The 23,556-nt window shown below is 32.4% G+C and overlaps 1 protein-coding gene across 4 annotated transcripts in view; it reads left to right on the top strand.

The window, feature by feature from the left end:
• LOC105217464 (diacylglycerol kinase 1) overlaps positions 1-23,556 on the top strand; it is a 159,432-nt gene that overhangs the window by 40,196 nt on the left and 95,680 nt on the right. The window lies entirely within an intron of this gene.

The following is a 23,556-nucleotide window of genomic DNA, read 5'->3' as shown; positions in this document are numbered from 1 at the left end:
AAGGCAGTTCAGAGGCCTCAAACAGCAAAAATGGACACACAGAGTACTGTAATCAACAACAAAAAATGGGCTTCCTAGAGTTGTTAGAGGAAGCGAAGACCATGTTGTTTCTTATTGTTGTTGTAATGGTGTCTTTGTTTATGCTGGCGTCGAAGCATTCGCTTTATGGCTTTTAGTTTAAAGTAAACACATTGAGTATTCATCTATATACATATGTATCTCGTGTTTATAAATAAAATGAACAAGAAAGGTCATGGATTCGAAAGCTGTAAACATACGCTTGTGTGTTTGTAGGATTGTCTATTTGTAATACAATTTATTTCACAGACAGCCACGCATCACATCATCAAATGTGCCAGCTGGTCAAATGGCAGCATGAGCTGTTTCCTGGCCAGTGGTTGTTCTGCCTAATGGTGCCGCCAACCAAGCAACCTCCACTTGCCGCTTGCACTATCTGAAATTCGATTTGAATAATTTTTTTCTTCATTTATATATCCAAAGATTCTGAATGGACCATCTATATGTATACCTTTATATGTATGTATGTATATCTACATCTTCAATTTTGGTGAGGTAATAAATGATAAATTTGTAGATTCGTTTACATATTGCCACAAGCGTTTCTTTCATTGTATCTCATTTGTATATACATACATACATATTTATTCATAGGTAGTTCCATTCAAAAATTGTATACAAAAATAACAAAATAAAAGAGAAACATAAAATCTCGAAATTGCTGCTGTCGACTTCTGGTTCTGGTATGGCATCGGTCGTTTTTCAAAGACTATGCTTTTTGTAGATTTTCTTGAAATTTCCCTATGATTGCCGCACTGCTGTTCTACCGCATGAATATTCATGATTTTTTGTGTTGTAGTTTTTTTTTGGCCGTAGTTCCAGCAATGGTTTCGGAAATCTCAACATCTGCGTTGATGTGGTGATTGATTACTTTTCGGTGCAAATGAAAATGCTTATACAAACAATTGTATTTATAACGGTTTGTTTGTCTATATGTTTGAGCGGGAAATTTAATTTTCTCGAAGAAATCAAGTGCGTTTAAATGAAATAATGAAATGGTTAGTGAATGCGCAGATTCTGAGAATTTTTTGAAGCAGTAAAATATATATGCATATATGTAACTCAAGGAAATGAAATAAAAATTTGTTGAATTTTATTTAAATAAAATTAATTAGAAGGCAAAATTGAATAAAATCCAATACAATTAATTAATTAAACGAGCCTACACTAAACTTAACTAAACTAAATTCAAACAATTACAATTGAGTTAGGTTAAGAAAAATTAAATCAATTTTGAGTAAAAATATACATCAAATTCAATTAAAGCAAAATTAGCTTCAAGTCAATTAAGTACTATAAATTAAATCAAACTTAATTAAATTAAATAAGACGAAACTAAATTGAATCCAACTAAAATAAAATGAAATGAAATAAACTATTCCAATATATTTAATTATTTAACAAACAAAAATTTGTATTGCAGTCGAATAAATTAAGGCAGTAGTTTGCTTAACAGGCTTCAAAAAATCGATTTTTTGTTTTGTTTTAAATCTCTTCCAAAACTATCCAAGAGTATGTCTTTAAGTTCCAGAGGACAAGTCGAGCGTCGAGCAGGTGCGATATATATTTTTTTGGACCGAAAACTTTAAAGCGCGTTTTCTCCAGTTTTCATTTTCACAAGTGTTAGAAAACGGTGCCGGCGATAGCAAAAAGAATATATGTCCGATTGAAAAAAACAAAAGTGATCTAGCTTCAGTATTAAATTATCTTCTATTTGAACTAAAAAAGTTGGACAAAAGTATTATTTAAACTAATTGTTTTGCAACTTAAAGTCAATTTTTTTTAAGTGAATTTTTTTTCAAACTTCGAAAAAATTTGGAATTTTATAACTACTTCGGTATCTTTTTTAGCTCATAAAGAAAAGAAACTTAAAAAAATTAAAAAAAAAAAATTTAGTTCGACTGTTTCAGATGCATCGCACGACCTCCATCACCGATTTACAAGTGCAGACTCCAAGCGCTCCAGAAAAATACTTACAACTTTGAAAAAATTTCATAATTTTTTAATAATAAATATTGTTTTTAAGGGGCCTGCTACACCTTCAATATGTATCGTGATATTTTATATTGAATATTGAAGGATTACTTCGTGACTGCTAGACGCTCAATATATATTACGTCAATATTTACACGATGTTGTTAGTGTTTTCATGAGAAAAATATTTAAAATATTTAAAAAATTTATTTGTTTATTTTTTCGTACATTTTTTAATAAAATTTCGGAAGAAAACCTAAGAAAATCATGTTTGGCTATAGTTTTTGCTCCCACAGCAATTCATTAAATGTATCCAATATTTGGACGTTGTCAAAAAACCTTTGGCAGATTAAATTAAACTTAATTAAATTAAATGAGACGAAACTAAATTAAATCCAACTAAATAAAAATAAATTAAGCGTAGTCAAATTGAATTAAATCATATTGAATTCACATAAGTTAATTGACTAAATTAACCTTAAATAAAATTAAATGAAATAAAATATTCCAAAAATAAATATGTATAACATCGGGTAACGAGTAGCCGGCAGTGTGAAGAGCAAAAACTGGTTTCTCAATCAAAAGTTTAATTGATCAATTAATTCGGCTGTGTGAAAAGGCCGTTAGATTGGACAAATTTATTTTAAGTATGAAAATTATAAAAGTAAAATGTAGGTATTTTCAAATAAAACAAATTGTTTCAAGGGCATTTATTATATTGAAAAAGGTTTAATTTAATTAATGTGAATTATATAAATTAGTAAACATTTTTCTCTGATAACATGTGTAATTCAAATGATATGTATCATTAAATATATAAAAATTTCTGCTTAATTTTAGCTCAACAAATTATAAACGAAATAAGGTTATTTAACTAATTAATTAAGCTTAATATAGCGATCGATTATTTATATTTATTAAGAGGAAAACATTTTTATTTATGAGATTTATAATTGATGTCAAAATCTCCACTTGAATGCCTGGATCAGATCAAGAAGATGCTAATTCAAGGGCTTAAATACATAACCATCATATTCTTCAGTTAGACGATTTTGTTAAATTTTTATTTTCCTCACTCACCATAATACGTGATATCTTTATATTCAAAAGATATTGATATTTTTAGTAATGTCAACCTCATTTAAAAAATAATTACAAATGGCAGGATGGAGAAAAAATTGAAAAAGGATTTCAATGGGATATATAAATACATGTATAGAGAAATTGGAAAAATAAAAGCGGTAAGAGGGACCACATGAGGAAACTTTATATGATTGATGAAATGGAAGCTTGGTCAGAAGAAAATTGATCCTTGATATTAGATTAATATTTAAAATTTTAAAGGGAAACAGTGAGAAGATTTGTGGAGTAAGTGAGTTAACTGTGAAAGACGCAAAGGCAACGAAAGAATAAAAGTACAACACTTGTAAAGGGAAAGGAGAATACTTCAGAGAAGTTTGCCAATATCTCTTGAGGGACGAGTTTTCTATTCAATAATTTTATAAATACTTCAGAGAAGTTTGCCAATATCTCTTGAGGGACGAGTTTTCTATTCAATAATTTTATAAATTTCCATTTCCTACGACACATATGATTTTGAGTTTAATTTTCTAAGGCAATATTAAGACAATATTTTTATTTGTATAATTTGAGTAAATTACTAAAATTTTCAGCTTTCTTACTTTGATATGGTGACCATAAGGTGCGTCATATACCTTTCTGTGAGCATAAATATTATACAATTAAAATTAACCTTGCTGCTGTCATTGACTGCCGTGTTTGAGATATATATATATATATACTTTTTTTATTTCGGTGATGTCAACAAGTTGGAACATGAAGTCATCACCTTTAATACAAATTTTACAAAAAAAAAAAATAATAAATAATAATTTGTCCTTCCGGCACAAAACTGTAAATGTTAAAAGCATTTAGAATCTGACAAAACTTCAGTACAATTACACTGTATGCAAATAATTATCAAGTTCACTGCCATTTGTAACCAACAAATCTGCAGATAACGTATACGCCATGGCAACCACAAAAAATTCTAAAAAAAATTTAATAAAAGTTTTGCAAAGCTATTTATTACTAACCAACTGTTGAACTATTTATTCGAAAACATTAATGATAGATGTTAACGGTACAAAACAATAGCAATAATGCAAACAGGAACAAACTGTTTCCTTGTAACTGTAACTGTAACTGTAACTGTTTACTTGAACGAAATTTGGGAGAAATTTTCTGTGTGTTTACAACAATTTAGACAACAATACAACTAATAAAAAAATACAACAAAAGCGGCACTTAGTCATTGCAACGACGTGTTTAACGGCGCTTTTATTTTCTATTTTTTTATTTTTAGCTTTTTGTTTTAATTTGCCTGCTGGCTGCTGGCTATTGAAGTTTATTTCCATTTTATACTCGCTCAATTGTTGTGTTGATTCCTTGATTTGTGCGCAACTTATGCTGCAGCGCTTTGTTTACTTGTACTTTGTTCAGCAGAAAAGAGGAAAACTGTGAAAAGCTCTAATTTTATGCGCTTTGTGGCGCGTTTTTTAGTGTTTTTTATACTATATCAGGGTTTCTGTGTGTTTCGTATAAAAATGTTCACCTGCCAATCTGTTCACCTGGTCGAGGAGCATTTTTTATGATCGCTCGCTGGCAACAAGTTTATATTGTAGTTATTTTTATTATCGCTTCTGTTTTCTCCTCATTATTTAGACACAAAGTTATTGTTGTTGTTTGTATATAATTATGAACGCAATGTTTTTGTGACAGAGATAGAGAAATTGTATACATTTCTTTGAAATATGCCTGATTTTCATTTTTTTTACTAGGAAAATTCAAGCAAGCAACTGGTATAAATCAAATAAACTGGTATAATCGAATAGTAATTACAGTTATTTTCTACAGATTAGTTTAAGGCATCAGATAATTTTTAAAGAGCATTTATAAAATAGAAAAAAAAACTGGTATAAATAAAATTAACTGGTATAATCTAAAAATCTAACCATAAATTCCTGAAAATACCTACCGAATCGTTTAAGCCAAAAAAACATTTAAATATCACCTATTATGGGTCAATCAAAAACTGGTATAAATAAAAATAACTGGTATAATCTAAAAATCTAACCATAAATTCCTGAAAATACCTACTGAATCGTTAAAAAATGGGTAAAAAGAACTGTCATTGATAAATAACACATAGCAAATACACTACCAACACCTACACATACCTGCCAAATCAAATGGAAATGCACGAAAGCCTTGCAACACATCGGTGCCGCGCTTACAAAAATACCAAAAACAAACTGCCAGCGTTTTGCTAGCAATAGCAGTGCGAATTCCACTGTATTATGCGAGGAAATCGCGCAAATCCTTTGTGTTTTACGTAAAATGCAAATTATTCAACACTTTGTCCATTGATACCAGCCAAACAAACCCACTGCTAGATACGGCATTTGTGGTTGTAGGGACAAAAAAAACTCCGGGCTCCACCAGCTGAGCCACTAAAGCGTTCGTTGTGAGGTTTAACGCTTGTGTGCGACCAGTTAATGCAAACAAAAGCAGAAGAGGAAAAATATACATATAAATGAAGTAAATACGAATTTTCGAATTTTATTTTATTTTACAAAGATAGTTTTTGTTTGTATTTTTTGTGGGGGTTTTTGCTTATTTTACTCTGATTCTTCCAATAAATTGTGAGCCATAAGCGACCTAGTTGTTGGTAGCAAGTGAATTTCGCTTTATGTGTATTCTCTTTATCCTTTGTGGGTGTTAGTTTAGAGTGTTGAGTTATTGTTGTTGTGGGGCTTAAATTTTACAGAAAAATTTCAGCAGCTCCATGAAATCTTACTGCATCACCGATTATACGTGTATATAATATTATATTTTAAAATAAAATATTTGATGAAATTAAAAAAAAAAATATTTCTTAGAACGGATTGTTCTAGATACTACCACGCTAATTATATTTCAGCGACTGTTTTGCTCTGTTTCAAATCCATTCAATTAATATGTCGTATAACGATGTACAAGGCATACTGGGATTATGGAGCATTTCTCCGACCTGCTGAATGGCAGTGAAAGTATAACACTAGGAGATGGCGAGCCAGATTCCCCAATCGATGACGATGGAACAGATGTTCCATTACCCGACTATGAAGAAATTCCGCTTGAAGAACAACAAAGCGGCGGAATATAACTTACCGACCGAGCTATTCAAATCTGCGCCAATTACCGTGGCATAAGCCTTCTAAATATCGTCTTTAAGGTTCTGTCGAGCGTACTGTGTGAAAGACTAAAGCCCACCGTCAACAAACTGATGGACCTTATCAGACCTGGAAAATCAACAACTGACCAGATTTTCACCATGCGCCAAATCTTGGAGAAGACCCGTGAAAAGATGATCGACACTCACCATCTCTTCATCGATTTTAAAGCTGCTTTCGATAGCACGAAAAGGAGCTGTCTCTATCCCGCGATGACTGAATTTGGTATCCCCGCAAAACTAATACGTCTGTGTAAGCTGACGTTGAGCAACACCAAAAGCTCCATCGTGATTCGATACCAAACGAGGTTCCAGACAAGGAGACTCACTAACGTGTGTCTTCTTTAACTTGATGCTGCCAAAAATAATGCGAGCTGCAGAGCTAAATAAAGAAGGTACAATCTTCTATAAGAGTGTCCACATCATCGAAAGCAACAACTGCGTTGTTAGTTCTGGTTTTTCCTACCTGAGAAAGGAAGCGAAGCAAATGGGTCTGGAGGTGAATGAGGACAAGAGGAAATATCTCCTGTCTTCAAACAAAAAGTCAGTGCATTCGCGTGTTGGCTCCAACGTAACTGTTGACAGTCATAACTTCGAAGTCGTAGATAGTTTTACCTTATGGTGCAGATGCTTGGACGATGTCAGGCAAGGGATTGATGAGCTGTATGAGTTATTCGGCGCCATTGACATAGCTGGCTAGGTCATGTTGTCGGAATGGACGAAAACACTCCAGCTTTGAAGCAGTACTCACCGGAGGGAGCCGATGAAAAGGAAGGCCTTCACTCCATTGAAGGGACCAGGCGGTGAGTGACCTAGTTACATTTGGAATCCCAACTGGCGCCGAAATGCGAGGGAAAGAGAGGAGTGGCGCGCTATCATCGATTCGGCTATAACCGGCTAAGCGGTTTCTACGCCAATCCCACACACACACACAAATGGTGCTATTTGAAATATAAGGATTTTGATTCACCACCACAGAGAATGACTACTATAGTGTAAGGAAACAGTTTCGATAGCGGGTATTAGTCAGTCAGCGTATAAAAAGTGAGAAGGTATTTTTATTCATATAAAACTAAAATTAAATGAAAGTTTAAGAAATCAGATCGAAAGAACTAACTTCAATATAATGCCTAATATTCGATTGTCTATGACATATACTTGACCACCTTTAAAGTAATTCACGCTACATGCATAATCAGTTGACGTAATGAAAATTGTTTGAAAATAACTATGAATAACAGAAGTACGACAATGACGTAGACATTTTATTTTTTATCGTAGATGTTGAAATTCAGTTCAGATCCTTCAATTTCATATATACCCACAATATCAGCAGTACCATTATAATGATACAGTTTTGCCCTGCGAACCTTTTTGTGAAAGTAGTTTGAGATGAATTAAATTTTCCTTATATGCTTTCAAACAAATATAAGTGTGAAATGCAAGCTTTGTTCGAGAGCAAGAGTAGGAGCACTACATCATTATATTGATCTATCTTTATTTAGAAGCATTATATATTTCTGTACGTGTGTATGTCACTGAACACTTCCTAAACGGTTAGACCGATTAGAATGAAACTTTTTATGCATCTTCCAGTGAATACGAGAATGGTTTATAGTAACCCTTTGGTCTAATTTAAATAGGGCATTTATTTAATTTTAAATTTATATATTTTTATACCCTGAACAGGGTATATTAAGTTTGTCACGAAGTTTGTAGCACCCAGAAGGCCCTATAAAGTATATATATAAATGATCAGTATGTTGAACTGAGTCGATTTAGCCATGTCCGTCCGTCTGTCTGTATATATACGAACTAGTTCTTCAGTTTTTAAGATATCGTTTTGCAGATGTTAATTTCTCATCAAGGAGCTGCTCATTTGTCGGAACTGCCGATATCGGACCACTATATCATAAAGCTGCCATACAAAATGAACGATCGGAATCAAGGGCTTGTATGGAAAACTTCCGCATTTTACTACATATCTTTACGAAATTTGGTGTGAGTTATTGCTCATAGAAATAATTTAATCTCCGAAAAAATTGTTCATTTATTACATTTATTATTTGAAATGCACCTGTGAAGGGTATATTAGCTTCGGTACAGCCGAAGTAAACGTTTGTTTTTTTTTTTTTTGATGTTTTTTATTTGCCATCATGGCATTTCGGCGCCAGTTGGGAAACCGCCTATAGGTATTAAAATTGTTTTGGGAAAATTTGTTTTGGAAATGTTTGATAATTAGATGTCATTACTGTTGGTGTACCAAATCTTCAATCTAATAAAATATTAATTCCAATAATTTTATTATGTTTCATCTCATATGTTATTTAATATCCGAATAGCTGAAAATATCATGCATCTGTCGGGTCCACTAGTATACAGTAGCGGACAGTGAAATCCGGACAACTAAAAAATCATAGTTATTTCATATTATTTTAGTCAAATGTTTAAACTTTTTACTTTAAAACAATAATATATGTAGAATAATTGAGTATTAAGTGTAAACAAAGTCAGTGTTGTTGATTGCACATATTCTTCCATTTATTTTAATTCATTTTAGATATTTTATCATTTTGGTAGCTAACAATACAAACAGTGTTATCTTTTTTGTTCTTTGCACTAAAGAAATATTTTTTTAGTATTATTTAAAGGGAACATTTGTTGATACAAAAACATTATAATTAGTATTTTGTCGAACCTCCTTTGTTTTTTATAACGGATTTTATCCGCTCTTCCATTGAATTTATCAGATTTTGTAATGTTCCTGCTGCGATACCGTTATACCACACATCTTAGAGAATTCTATGCAATTTTGCTATCGTTTTTGGTCTCTTCTGTGATATCTGAGTCTTCATTATAAACCAAAAGTTCTCAAGTTGATTGACATCCGGACTATTACCTGAACACTATAAAGTCGAAACCTCGATTTTTGATAAATAATTCTTCACATGAAAGAAAAATGAAAGGATAATTATAAAATTTTTAATTTAAATTATAGCAATAACCACTAGATATACAAAAAAATTCATACTTACAATTTTGGCACGCTGGCATGGCGCAGAGTCATCCTGAAAAATAAGGGCATCCTCTTATGAAAAATGGTCCTCTATTGAGGGTATTAAATTCGTCTCAAGTATCTCTTGGTACTTAAACCCGATGACGTTTCCACCTATTAGGACTAGTTGTGGAAGGCTATGCTAACAAAGCATCCCCAGACCATTCGGCTGCCTCCCTGCTTAACGATTCATTGAAGACATTCGTCCTTGAAGCAGTCACAAGTTCTCCGCCTTTCGTACGGCATGCCGTCGCTACAAGAAGGGTTAAATTTTCATTAATCCGAGAAGATAACGTTTCGCCAATGAAAATGACTCCAATTTTCACGATCTTTTGCCCATCGTATACGGTTTTGATGCATTTTTGAGGTCCAAATTCGTTTTTTGGCGGACCGAAGAGCGATCAAATCAACATCTTAAAGCCTTCAACGATCGGTTCTTGCGCAAATTTCTGTACCGACATCTTGAAATAACTTCACTTTAACATCCTCAGCAGTTTTGAAGCGATGTCTCAAACAAATACGTCCCATCACTCGATTTTCCTTTGAATTTGTCTTCATCTTTGCTCCAGAGCCAGTTTTTTTCTTAAGAGATCTGGTTCTATCGATTTTTTTAAGGAATTCTCCGACGGAGGACTTACTGAAGCCAACTCCATCACTTATTTCACGAATTGTCAGTTTTTATTTATCCAAAATCAAAATATTACTTTTTTGCATTTCGGACATTTTTTTTTGAAATTCGGCATATTTAATTTTTAGCGAAGCACAAGCACAAAATAAATTATTAAACTCTTAAAAAATAAACTAAAAGTTGCTTTAAAACGTGTACCGAACACGTATTTATGTGAAAGAATAAGCCTTTCGGCAGTAAAATACACTGTTCGGTCACAATCGCCCGTTGAATACAAATAAAATGGTTGTCCGGATTTCACTGTCCGCTACGTATTTTATATTTTCTTTTAATTTGTGTAACATTTATAACGAGTGGAGCTTGATAATAATTGAGGTGAAGACAATGGAAATCATCATGTAGTATTACATTTATGAGTGTCCAGATCACTTATCGAGTAACGTGCTAGACGTTAGAATTTAATAATATACCACTAACTATTGTTAACTGACCTACATATTAAACGAAATACGACACTGATTCATCACATATCGCGCATACTTAGATTACTGCATATTACATAGAAAGCGCACACAAATTCACGAATTACATTACAGCAGCGACTCAGCGTATGTCACCGCTCACCCACTACAGCAGCAATCAGAAAACTTCTCTGGCATACTTTTATTAGTTGGAATTTTCATTTCGTATGAATTTTTTCGTAACCATTTTAACCATTATTTCTGCACTGACGCTCTGCATATATGCCATGTAAATATATATAAGTATGTACAAATCTATATACATATGTATGCATGTCTGTGCTGCATATCTGCCATGGCTGTCAAGCAAAAATGTGTAAATTCCTATAAGGCGAAAGATTGAATGCATACAGTTGTACGCGTATGTATGAAAATTTTTTCTTGTTGTTGTGGGAGTGTTGCGCGCATATGTCGACAACAAGATGTACATATGTAAAATGGTGTTTGCCGTTGGAATTGACGGTTATCGAAATGTTGCAAATAATTTACGGTTGACTACATACATACCTATATTCAAATATAACAAGTAAGGAAGGGCTAAGTTCGGTTGTCACTGAACATTTTATACTCTCGCAATAAATTTATTTAATTTTATTATTATAAGCCACTATTTGACCTACATATTCGTCATATATTTGGTATTAAGTTCATTGAAAGTTGGAGACCCTAATATTAGTTATATGGGAGCTAGGAGAAGGTATAACCTAATTTCACTCATTTTTGGCACGGAGACATATTATTAGAAGAATAATATTCCCTCTGAATTTCCTTAAAATATCTCCACTAGTTTTTACTGTATACTGGTATATAGGAAGTAGGCGTGATTGTGAACCGATTTGACATATTTTCACAACATATCATGGGAATGCCAGGAATATATTATAAACCGAATTTCACCAATATTATAAACCGGGGCCACACCCATTCAAAATTTTGTATACCAATTTGAGCGCAGCTCTTCTGTACCTTCTTTATAATGAAATTAAAGGTTTCTAGTTGTTTTCCTTACTGAGTTAAGGTATTTTTAGTAGTTTTCAACATATCCTTTGTATGGGAGGTGGGCGTGGTTATAATCGCATTTCCTCAATTTTTGAACAAAAATATTTGAAGATATATACAAAAAACTTAATAGTAGTCGGAGCCACGGGGTCCCATTTTTCCAAAAAACTTACATCCAAATATGCCCCTTCCTAGTGCGATCCTTTGTACAAAATTTTGCTTTTATAGCATTATTTATGGCACTTTATCTGTTTTCGGTTTTCACCATTTCGTGGGCGTGGCAGTGGTCCGATTTCGCCCATCTTCGAAAGCAACCTTCTTATGGTGCCAAGATATATGTGTACGTACCAAGTTCCATCAAGATATCTTTTTACTAAAGTTATCGCTTGCACAGACGGACAGACAGACATCCTGATTTCAAATCCACTCGTCACCCTGATTACTTTGGTATATATAACTCTATATCTAAATCGTTTGGTTTTAGGTGTTACAAACAACCGTTAGGTGAGCAAAACTATTATACTCTCTTAGCAACTTTTTGGCGAGAGTATAAAAATATATACACACATCTGTCGTAAGTAAATTTACATTTTTCAGTGTATTTATTTAAAAATTGCTTGTTTTCATATGTAAGTAGTGATTGTATGTATGTACCGTGTACACAGCGCTGACAAGTTACAAATATTTGATTGCAGGCACACACACATACACATACAAATACACACATATAAAAATTTGCATATTTGCTATTTGAGCGCTGGAATTGCAACTATTTTATTTCATATCAGATTTTTTTAACTTTTTTTTAGACTTGATTTATATTTCTTTTTTCGCAAATAACCCACGCAACTGTGCACCTTTCACCTTCGCACTTGGCTTTCAATATATTCATAGAGTTGTGATAATTTTTTTTCGCACATCACAAGTACATTGTTGATTATTTGTTTGCACTCAGCGGAATTTATTTTCATTTTTTTAAGGCTTTTTATGATTTATTCATTGCTGTAAATACAGATGATTTACTTAAAGCAAAAAAAATAAAAATAAAAAAATATGTAAAACTAAATTACAAAAAAATTGAAAAATTAAAAAAAAAAATTATAAAAATTGTTAAATAAAAAATTAAAAAAAAAAAAATTATTAAAAAATTAAAAATCCCGCAAATATTTCCCCTACCATTTTTTCGCCTATTTTTTCAGCTGCCATGCATTTAAAACGCACAATTATTCCTCCTTCCTTTGCTCGTAAATTGTTGGCTTTATTGACCATTTTAATCATATTGAGTGTTTTATTGCAATTCTTTGTTGCTTTTGTTTTTTTATTTTTTTTCTCAATGTGTAAAAAAATTTTCAACAAATTAATTGCAATTTTTATTAGTTTTATTGAAATTTATTTGGTCGAATATGAGCAGGCATATATGTATAAATGGTTGCATATTTACATATAACAGTAGATATATTTTTTTAATTTTTACTTCGTTAACACATTGCAGTGAAATATTTATTACATTCGTAAAATATATCCGCAAACGTACATACATATCTGTTAATGTGTGCGCTATAAAGTTCATTTATGCGTAAAGAACATATCGAGCAAGTTGATTACACATGAAAATATGCGAATAATATTATGATATTCGTAAATTATTTCAGTTTCAATGCGAAATTAAACTCATTTTTAGGGTAAATGCGTTTTAATCAAATCAATATCTTAATAAAATTTTAATATATTCATTACTTAATCATTATAAGTAAATTTCCCACAAAAATGAATACCACTTATATCTTTTCAAAGCGGTAGCTTTCACTCCAAGCTTTCATTATTAAAACAGAGCTTTCACAGCATTTTCAATTTTTCGCAAATATTAATACCACTTTTCTTCATTTTAAGCAGTTTGTGGGGGACTGGTTTTACTATGAGCTTTTACTATTGAATCCGAACTTTCAAGCAGAGCTTTCACAGCACTTAAAAATTGCCAGCTTTCATGCAAATATAATATATACTATATTTCACTTTCACACATCATTGATCTTCTGTTTCGACCAAGCTCTTACCTCAACATTTACATTTGTGCCCAAAATTTGTATGTATTTGGAAATTTTGAATTTGAAACATTTTATTGTCTTATAATCTGCGACTTCAAGCGATAGGTAAAACTGTTATTGTAACGAAGCTGAGTTTTTGAAAACCGATTTTAACTGCAAACAATCTTGTAAAGCGGAGGGTTCCAACACTTTGATATAGAAGTCAAAGATCCAAGTTTTTTGACCAGTTTTATATTGTAGACCACTTGCGAGAGAAAGTCGGGATCTAAAATGTTATTTAATTCGAATCCGACTTTTCCGTCAGAATTGGGATGATAAGACCCTTTGCTCCAGTTAACAGCATTTTGAGAAATAAATGGTTCTTCAATAAAGTAGACCAATAGGGACAGCAAACGACGCCATAGTGGAAAAATTTTAATCCACAGGAACAGTACAAAATGTTCTCGTGCCAGTGATACAAAGAAGTGCCCATAGGGTCGAGAATATTACTGTTTCCAGCGCATAAATTGATGAAGATCCAAATCAGTCTCTCACCAGTCGTTCTCAAGTGTTGGGCATCTCTGTGACGTTGAACCTTACAAGATCACATTGACGCAAGAACTGAGGCCGCTTGACCACCTGATTCGCCGTTTGTACATGAATTGGGCTGAGCAACAACTTGAAAATGATCTGGATTTTCATCGACATTTTTTTTTCTGGCTAAATGGCTTCGTCAATAAGCAAAATATCCGTTATTGGTCAGGCAGCAATCCACATGTATTCCAAGAGTCACCATTGCGAAAAATTTACAATTTAATAGGGTTTATGGGCCCACGTCGTCATTGGACCGGCTTCGTCTTCCGCAATGATCAAGACCTGCCACCGCTATATGAAAACCAAATATTTTTGGGCATTATTGGATGATATGGACTTGGAAAATATGTGGTTCCAATAGGACGTCGCCACAAGCCGCACATCGAATGTCACAATTGATTTATTGAGAATCAAGTTTGATGAATGTGTTATCTCACGAAATGGCCCTGTCAATTGGTCGTATAATTTGACGCCGTTAGACTATTTCCTGTGGACTACGTCAAGTCAAGTGGTATATGCCAACAAGCCAGCGATGATTGAAGTACTTCGTAGTATGAATATCGAACGTGAAAAATTGGGTTCAGCGTCCGGACTTCTCCAAGCCTGCCAGTGGTGGCCGTACAAAATAATCGAGTTCCATACATAATGGCATCGATTGTACTTCCAAAGGAATAAGAAATATTCTCTTATTAAAACACCGTTTTTTGTCTACTGAGAATTTTTCTGTCAAGCTTTTTGTTATAAGGAAACACCCTGAGATTTAATGGGGACCATAGAGATTCCATCATCTACCATTATATACCGTTATCATTATTATTATTTTTTTTTGTTATTTAGTATAAACTCTAAGAACGACTATGATTTTCCTCAATTATCAATGAATTTTCTCTACAAGGGAAGCTCATAAACAACAACTATAATAGTTTTCTACTTTTTAATCACTTCCGAAGCATCACACCTAATAAAAAACTGAACAAGAAATTGCTGCAAAGTCCCTATTTAAACAAGAGTTTACACCTACACGACAATAAAAAACTTATACCAGCTACAACAACAGCAAAAACTTACTTGTATTTACACATATTGCACTTCACGATAAACTTCCGCATACTTTCACTTGAGAATTGGAAAATTTCTTAGTTAAACTTATGCGCCAGCACTTGTGAGCTCAATAAAAGTTCGAACAGTCCAGAAGACAACAACAAGAACAGAAAATAATATACTTGTAGAGTAAAAAAATGCATAAAGTATTATAAATCAAAACTAAAGTTGCTTGCAAATTGCAATAACAAAAATAATATGAAGGAAAAGTAAAAGCAAAAAAGTGTAGGACGAAGTTGTGATTGTGGCAAGAGAAGAAGCAAGTGGCGAGTTGCAGCTGGTGGTGAGTGGTGCATAGAATGGTTGAATAAAATATAATGAAATAGAGTAGTGTGGACAGCAAAGCAATTTGTTGCATTTTACCTTGAATTTGCAGAATAATTTTAATTGGCAATTTACAACTACTTAGGCGTGTTGCGCAAATTTGCTTTGCCACATTTTAACGTAATTCGTTTTGTATGAAATGGAATTTGCTTTTATCGCTTTCTATTTTGCCACTCACAGCAGCAATTAATTCATTGGAAATTGCATTGTGCAGCTGAGAATGTGGCACGCGTGATTGTATGGCAATTAATGAAAGTTAAAAACAATTTTAATTGACATGCATTACTTTTTCAAATGAAAACATTTCTCGATAGTGGCACAAGTTTCAAAAAACTACCAATGCGGAATGTGTTGCATACTTTTTGGCGCTCAACAGCGCATTTCGGTTAGCGCCATTTTTGTATGACATTGAAAGGACCGTAGGGAGAAAGAATAAAATTTCGTTTAAACCGTTATGTAAATACCAAGTTTTATTGACAATTTTCAGTGCAGACTGTATAAATTTTAATGTTTCGATATTTTTATATTGATTTAATTTTTTTTTATATTTTTCATATTGTTAATTTCGTATTTCGAGTCAAGCTATAAAAAATTGCATTGCTTTTTATTACAAAAATTCTCACGCTTTTTCTGTGGAATCAGAACCCGTCATAAGAAATATATATCGTTATAAGAAAAAAATTCAGAGGGAATGAATTACATAAAAATTTCTGAGGGACTTACCTATATTTTCGGTGAAAAATTAACCTTAGGCACTGAGTTCTTCATGTTCGATATCAGGGGCCTTGAAAAGTCATAGTTCTATTTTGACATTTTTTCCACAAGTGATGTTACAGCTCAAATACAGTATTTGTGTAAAGTTTTATTCCGCTATCTTCATTTGTTCCTAATGTATATATGTATGTATTATAAAGTGAACGAATCAGAAGGATTCAAAATTGAGTTATATGGGAAGTAGACGTAGTTGTGAACCGCCCATATTCCACCCGTGTCATAAGGGTGCCAAGAAAATGTTATATACCGAATTTCATTGAAATCGGTCGAGTAGTTCCGCAGATATGGTTTTTGACCCATAAGTGGGCGATGCCACGCCCATTTTCCATTTTGTAAAACAATCTCAGTGCAGCTGCCTTCTGCCATTTCTTATTTGGTGTTTCTGACGTTTTTTGTTAGTGAGTTAACGCACTTTTAGTAATTTTCAACCTAACCTTTGTATGGGAGGTGGGCGTGGTTATTATCCGATTTCTTTCATTTTTGGACTTTATAAGGATGTGGCTAAAATAAACGACTGCAGAAAGTTTGGTTTATATAGCTTTGTTGGTTTGCGAGTTATATACAAAAAACCTATGTGGGGGCGGGGTCACGCCCACTTTTCCAAAAAAATTACATCTAAATGTAGAACCCACAAAATTTCATTTTCATAACTTTATTTATGGCTTAGTTATGACACTGAATAGATTGTAGACTGAGTAGATTGTCCGCCATTTTGTGGGCGTGGCAGAGGACCGATTTTGGCCATTTTCGAAAGCAACCTCCTCAGGGTGCCAAGGATATATATACATATGTTCCAAGTTTCATTAAGATATCTTAATTTTTACTCAAGTTATCGCTTGCACGGACAGACGGACAGAGGGACGGACAGACATTTCAAATCCACTCGTCATCCTGATCATTTATGTACATATAACCCCATATCTAACTATTATATTTCTTGGTGACACAAACAACCGTTATGTGAACAAAACAATTATACTCTGTGCAACAGGTTGCGAGGTAATACAAATCAGAACTATTTATTAGAATTGTATGAGACCCTCTACAGTACCCTCCTTAAATAAAAAGCTTGTATCCACTCTATTTCTCTGCTCAAAAAACTTAACTGTCGTTTAATCCGCCTAAACACGCAATTTATCGCTAAGTTTTATTTATTTATTTGCTGTTGTAATTGTATTTTGCAACAACTTGCATGTAATGACTACACTTAAACGCGACGAGTTAAACGCCAACAACACAAGCATACACCCACACAGCAGACTCTCCGTCACTTGTGCAATTTATCGGCGCGCATGCCATTTTGCCACGCATTCAATCAATTGCGAGTGAAATTTATGCTTGTTAGACATAAACTTTCATTAGCAATAAATAATAATTCATCGATATTAGCACGCTACTAACAGTGATTTGGCACGCAATCTTATGGTTTATTAAAATTGAAATGGCTCTCAATTGTCGCTTTGTGTGAAAGCTTCTAATAATGATATTGTACGAGTACACTTTGGAAATTACAGTTTTTTTTTTTTTGTTTTCACTATATGGTGTTAAATATTAAGTTTAACGATAGTTTGTAAAAGTATTTTATTCGAAATAAAAAGGTTACATTAAGTTAAGTTGGCTGTAGCAAGAGGACGCAGTCATACAAGCAAGTTATTCTGTCGATTAAGGAATTAGATGGGTTTCAGAGGCTGAAAACAATAAATGTATAAAATAAAAAAAAGTAATAAACCAAAAATATTTCGATAGTATATGGATAAATCTAGTTAATGAATGAAGGAAAAAAATATTAAAATTTTCGCTACATATAGGCTTAAAAAAATAACATAATATAAAATAAAAGGAAATAAAATAAAATAAAATAAAATAAAATAAAATAAAATAAAATAAAATAAAATAAAATAAAATAAAATAAAATAAAATAAAATAAAATAAAATAAAATAAAATAAAATAAAATAAAATAAAATAAAATAAAATAAAATAAAATAAAATAAAATAAAATAAAATAAAATAAAATAAAATAAAATAAAATAAAATACAATAAAATAAAATAAAATAAAATAAAATAAAATAAAATAAAATAAGCCTACTGTATTTATTTACATAATTACTTGGGCTACTCAAACCGCATAATAGTGAAGTAAGATATGATTTTAATAATATTAGTATAGCCTGCAGTCATAAATTTGGCAGTACGGCTTTAATGTGGTAGATATTGAGCGTATAATGCAATTTAATAAGAGTTTCCACATTTTTATTTGGTTATTAAAATACTTGTCCACCATTTATTTGGGGTTAATTCTAAATTTGTACAATATGATTTTGGCTCAATTATTGTCCAACCGAATTTATAAGCTAATAAAGCTTCAAGCAAACGCATAAACATATTTACATATATTTTAGTGAGCATATAAATATTTCGATATTGTATTAACTAACACAATCTACGTTACGCATATACAAATAAAATATATATATGCTTGTATGTGTGTGCAATTTATCACTTGTACTATGCGCTTAATAAAATAGAGAAAGAATAGAGCTTAAATGTGCAACATTTTCGCCCAAAAATTATGTCTATGCAATGAAGTGCGCTATATATTTTGTTGTTATTGCTGTGCGTACTAAAGTCAAATGTGCGACTATTTGACTTAATTGTGCGCAGACAAGCGCATAACGGCTTATGCATATGCGCGAGCACATATTTCACATTTATGTTGCAAAATCTCGCCATTTTTTTACGCATATAAATATGCTTTCAATCACACGAACGCATGCATTGAAGCTTATGTATGTATGTGTGTGTGCTAGTGTAAGTAGATAGCTATTATATACATTTTATTAGCCATAAAAAATATTGCTTAACGTCATAAAGTTAGCAAGCGATATGGTTATCGTCTTAAAGTGCATAACTCTGGCTTTTATGAGACGAACAGCTGTAATTGACGAAAATACTTTTTATCACTAAGTGCAGCAACATTTAATTTTATTTTTTATTCACAGTGCAGGGAAGTGCTACAAGTAAATGACTTGTTTTGCTGGAAATACACTTTTCTTTCATGCGTGGGGAGGATACTACATAAGTGTGTAGTAAACTGAATTTTCTTATAGATATTGACTAAGAGCTTTTAAGCTAAGAGCATGTAGTTCACGTAGGTGATGTCTTAAAGTAATAACATTACTAGAAAACAATTACCAAATCGAAGTTAATAACTAAACAAAAAATAACAAAAAAAATTAAAATAAAAATTTCGACCCGAATAATGTGTTCAGAGATATTTATTAAATAAATTTTTTTTTTTGAGAATTTTATTTTGTACTAGTATTATATTTAATAACTAATTTCATAAAAGAAACATTAAACATTCAAATACAAAAAAGTAAAAAAAAAAATAATTTTAATATGAATTAATAAGTCACTTAAAAATTATGATTTTAATTTCATAAATTCCCCTGCCACACATATAGGCAAGAACAAAACTCAATAAAAATTCACGCATACGCTCTTCCAAAATGTACTCACATACATATTCCTCTCCAAAATTAAAAACAAAAAATTTAATATTCCACTTCAAATCACATAGTATTTTTGATCATATGATTTTAATAGTAAAAAAAATACTATATTTAAATGCCACTTGGCCGCCACCGCCACCAAAGTAACCCACATGCATAGTATACAAATAAAACAACAACAATATAAATTAAAGAGGAGGGGCAGAATTAAAAAACGTGCCACGTCAATGAAATCAGAAAAGATATTTCTAAATTAAATTTCGCGCAGATAAGCAAAGGATAGGGTGGAGAAAAGCAGAACAAAAAAAAAAAAATAGAAAAAATGAAATATAATAAAATGAAAATAATAAATTTTCCAAGTGAAGCGTAGCAAAGTGGCAGAGTGTCATGAAAGAACGCCAATATATCTACAATAATATATATTTCTATGCGTGGGCAACAGAGAGAAGAGCCACACAGCACACAACAACACGCCGCAGTGGTGGCAAAAAAAAAATATAATATATTTATATAAAAAGCCCATATGCATATACATATATATTTTTAAATGACAAAGTGGAGGAGTGACAATAAAAACAACAGCTCCCGAATGACAACTACAACTAAATTACAACAAAGCGTGTGTGATGGCATAAGTGAGGTGAAGTGAAAAGACGCCGCCGACGAAGAATATTTTATAAAAACAGACACACACACACACACACACTGAGCATATGTATGTATAGATATGTGTGTAAGTGATAGCATCCAACATTCGCGCCGTCGTCAAACAAATAGGCTAATTCGCTCAGTCGCTCAGTCACTCATTCAAAAGGGACAACGTCGACCATGCCGACGCCGACTAACAGCATCCGTCATTTGTAATTACTTTGTTGTTGACAGCCGCTGATGACGTACTAATAAGCAAGAGGGCGGTGGCTGAAGAAATTCAAATGACAGATATATGTATGGTATAAAGTATGAGTAAACAAATAGTGGATAAGCAAAAATGAAATAAAAGTATATAAGATTGTGTGCATTTTTTATAATGGCTTTGGATAAGCGGAAATTTATGGATGAGTGACAGATACAAGGTGGGGATTAAAATATTTTTAAAATTTTGTTTTTTATTTAAATTTCAATATTTCTAACTTATCATTGATTGTCATTTAATGTCATCTTCACAAAATTGAAGCGGAGTGTTTAACTTTAACTATAGGAACTTGCCACTTTGAAATTATAAACTATGACCTGTGACCACTATAAATGATCTCATTCATCGTTGAAAAAAAAAAATAAAAAATTTAACCTTGAAAATAGTTATCTTATCATCAGAAGCATAGCAAAGGCCCAAGAGAGAGAGAAGCCATCAAATAATTTTTAAGAACGCCTAAAAGTATATTTATAGTAACTATTGCTACAAAAAGACAATTACTACACTCATTCTCTCGAAAAGACATTGGAGTAAGTTATTAGGTCTACAACTTTGCCGTTTTTTTTTTTGTAAATTTAAGGAATTTTTTCACTTAGGACAGCCTCACCGTACGTATCGGAAAGCATTCGCTGAGCCTCAGCCGCACTTTTCTTGAAAAAGAAAATCAAAATTTCCCGCAAATGTCGAGAATTCAGCTCAAAAAGTGACATTTTCAGTTGAGAATAAGTTTGGGATGCAAACAGATCTTTACAAATATTTTGTTGGGTTAATGTTGACACAAATATCCAAGATCGATATAAAATGATTTAATCGATTTAATCGAGCAGTGCTTGACCCTAGAGACATCTATTGGAAAACGGCGGAAGTAAAGTTGCAGACCTAATAGTAAAACTAAAAAGTAGCTCACGAATCCTATACTACCCACGATTTTCGAGTTCTGATATCAGTGAAGTTTATGGATCTGGCTGAAGACATTTAAACATTTTCTCAAACCAAGCTTTTTCAGTAATTGTAAACATAAAATATCTAAACAAACCTCTTTCAAGCACATTTGGTATTACGATTTGTTTACTAGTAAAAAAATCTAAGTGACTCCAACAAATCGAACTCGTTACCTAAAAAGTATAACTTACTGCAAAACTTTAATAAACTTTACTCAAAGAGTTTAAATTCCAACTATGTATGTTAGTTCATGCATCAGGAAGCTAATGAAAGACACGCTTACTTACTCATACATAAGCCATATACCGCTAGGCGATATGTAAGAAGTCAAGTTGCCTATCAAGCGCTATTTATAAATGACAGTGTATTGTCCCTAGGCGGCAGCTACACACCCGCTGGTCAGTAATTGGCGACGGAGTCAACGTTTGCAAACAAAGCTAAAAACTGCAAATAAAGCAGAAACACATACTCACAAAGGCGCATATAATTAAATAACCTCGAAGAAAAATTTTCTAATATTAAGCTTCATCAACTGGTCCGATGTGATTAGGAGTACGATAAGGATTTACATTGACCTAATTAGGAGTTAATAGAAGATTACTTAAAAACTTATTTACCCAAAAAAAAATGTCGATGAAATCGATGAAAAACTATAAAAATACGAAAAATACTAGACAGCGCCACCTAGCGTAAGATTCAGGAAGAATTAAAAATCAGTTGAATTGGTTAAAGACGCTTTCGATTTTGTTTTGGAAGACTTAAATTGATTTTAATTTAAAGGGTTACGGGTAGTCAAAAACACTTGAGATCTTGAAAATTTGAAAAAAATATAATATCCAAAGTTATAGCTGTTTGTGTTAACCCAGTTACAAAAAAGGGTCGTTGCGGTGACAATCTAAGTCCTTGAAGATTCATCTAAAATCAATCGGATAAGCAAAATTAGTTTATAAATAGATAATCCTGGGCCTGATCGAAGTTTTTTTTTCCTCAGGAAATCTTCGGGAAAAATCAACAGTTAATGGGTCCAAAAAAATCGAAAATTTTGAAAAAAGGAAAAAAAAACAGTTGTATAAATTTCTCCAGAATCTACTGAGCAGTTTTCGAGTTACTGTTGTCACCATTACCAGTTAGTTTTGTGAAAAACGCATTTAAAGTTTCACACTAGCCTATTGGAGTGCTTGAGCGCTCTTTGTTATTTGTCGAATAACTCAAAAAGTAATTTCGGATCAACTTCAAATTTTCAGAGAATATTTTTTAAGACACTTAACGAAAATGCAAAAAAAAAATAATTTGTGAAAATCTTGGCTATCCCTAACCCCTTAATCAAATAACTCATAATTACTCATTCAAAACTAATTTTTAACCAGTTCAGTAACTACTTTGCAGCTATATGTGTAACTAATTCGTAATAAGTTCATTTCAACAACTCAATTGCACCATCTCACTTATGCCAACATATGTACCAACACAAGACGTAGTCACTTTTTATTGTATAAAGTCAACTGCACACAAATTGAAAGCATAGCATTAGGCGGCTTAACGTCAATAATGACAATGTTGACAATTTTAATTGAGTACGCGAAACGGTGTTGGCATAGCTGCTGCTGGCATAATGCCAACAAATGTTGCTGTCATCTCTTTGTAGTATTATACGTACATATGTATGTAGTGTAGTTAGTGAGTAGTATTCCTTAGAGCATCCGTAAACAAGCGCTAACACAATTGACTAGTGAACAGTAGGTACATGCGAATGTATGTGTGTGACAGTTGGTTTAATGGCAACGAACATAAGAAGATGAATGTGTGTGCTTGTGAGTTGGCTGTGTGTGTCACATTTCCCTT

Source organism: Zeugodacus cucurbitae, chromosome 6 (assembly GCF_028554725.1).
Source record: "Zeugodacus cucurbitae isolate PBARC_wt_2022May chromosome 6, idZeuCucr1.2, whole genome shotgun sequence".
In the NCBI taxonomy this organism is placed as follows: domain Eukaryota; kingdom Metazoa; phylum Arthropoda; class Insecta; order Diptera; family Tephritidae; genus Zeugodacus; species Zeugodacus cucurbitae.
The sequence above is the reverse complement of the archived record's forward strand: the minus strand, read 5'-3'. Positions and strand labels throughout refer to the sequence as shown.